Here is a 1,455-nt window from a genome sequence, read left to right as displayed (position 1 = left end):
ACAAAGATTGCTCCTCATGGTCTTACACATAGAAAGGAAACAGTACATCAGTCCTTCTATTGTCTCTGTATTTTTTTCTCTAGTGGTCTGGCTAAGGCTATACCCTGGGCACAAATACCAGTGATGTCCAGAAACAGTTGCAGTTCCAACTGTCAGTTATCATCAATAAAGAAGAGTCTATTTCTCAGGCAGGAAACTGAATGTCCAAGGCAGCCCCCAGGCAGGTGGTGAGAGAGATGTTTCTCAGGGCAGTTGGAAAGGACCAAGGGCCAATTGGGTCATGGCCTTTCTGGCAGAATGACAGGACGAGACTGCTATGGGGGAAAAGATTTCTCAAGGCTCAAGACTTCTCAAGACTTCTCATGGTCTATCTGCAATTCCCCACACAGAAATACTCTCTCCATGTCCCTCTGAAAAGTAATTTGAATCCTATTAAGCTGAAGTGTTTCTTTTTTTTAAAGCCTACAGCACCTGGTCTTCCTGGATGGTCTCCCATGCAAGTACTAACCAGGCCCGACCCTGCTTAGCTTCCAAGATCAGATGAGATCGGGCATGTTCGGGGTGGCATAGCCATCGACAAGCTGAAGTGTTTCTAAATAATGATGTAGCCCACTGGCCAGCAATCCAACATTGACAGGGCTTGGTGTTGGAGGAAACCACAATATCCACCTAGAGTGATTCCAAGTAGGCAATCCATTTGGTATCCATGGGCACCTGGGTCAGTTGGAGATGGACCATTTTCTTTTTGGGCCTTTCCATTCTAGTATGGAAAGATGCAAGGCCTCAGCCCATTACTTCTTTGATAAGAATACTGAATTTCTATCTGGATAGTGAATGATGTAAGAAACTTTGATCCTAAACACTGAGACCAAGCAAAGAAAGATAATGGCTGAGCCAAGGGTCGGGGGGCAGCCTGGAGGGCCACGTGGGACCTATAAAACAGTGCCACTGGAAAGCCTCAGCCATCTGCCACTAACAATCCCCAAATGATCAGAGGAAGGAGGGAGAGAAGATGTTCTGGGATTGAACACAAATGGCTTTTCCTAAGTACAATTAGAGCAGCAGTTTGTGTAATTCAGAGAGAAGAATCCCGAAACTTTCACCTCAGGTCTAGGGCGAGAGGGCAGAAGAGCTGGCTCTGTTCTCATTAAACAAACAAACCTGGCTCAGTTTTAATTGTTGCTTTCTTATTACAGCTATGATTATGCTGAGACAAGTCTCACACTTCTTCCTCCAATATAACATCAAACAAGCAAAACCCAGTGAAGCCAGTAGAGAAGGTGGTGCAGAGGTAATGTGAATGAATGCACGAAAAACAGGAGATAGTTAAGTAAGAGAATCTCAAGAGAGAAAAGGTGACTGGTGCTGCCTCATTATGTGACAAAGTGAAATTTTGCCTCCTTGGGAAAACAGGGTTCCTTTTCTGCCTAAATGTCATAGAGGGGTCAGGAAGAG

The 1,455-nt window shown here is 44.9% G+C and overlaps 1 pseudogene; it reads right to left on the bottom strand.

The window, feature by feature from the left end:
• Positions 1-459: 459 nt before the first annotated feature.
• LOC112472833 lies at positions 460-578 on the bottom strand (annotated as a pseudogene).
• Positions 579-1,455: the final 877 nt, after the last annotated feature.

Source organism: Pteropus alecto, unplaced genomic scaffold (genome assembly GCF_000325575.1).
Source record: "Pteropus alecto unplaced genomic scaffold, ASM32557v1 scaffold749, whole genome shotgun sequence".
In the NCBI taxonomy this organism is placed as follows: Eukaryota; Metazoa; Chordata; class Mammalia; order Chiroptera; family Pteropodidae; genus Pteropus; species Pteropus alecto.
The sequence above is the reverse complement of the archived record's forward strand: the minus strand, read 5'-3'. Positions and strand labels throughout refer to the sequence as shown.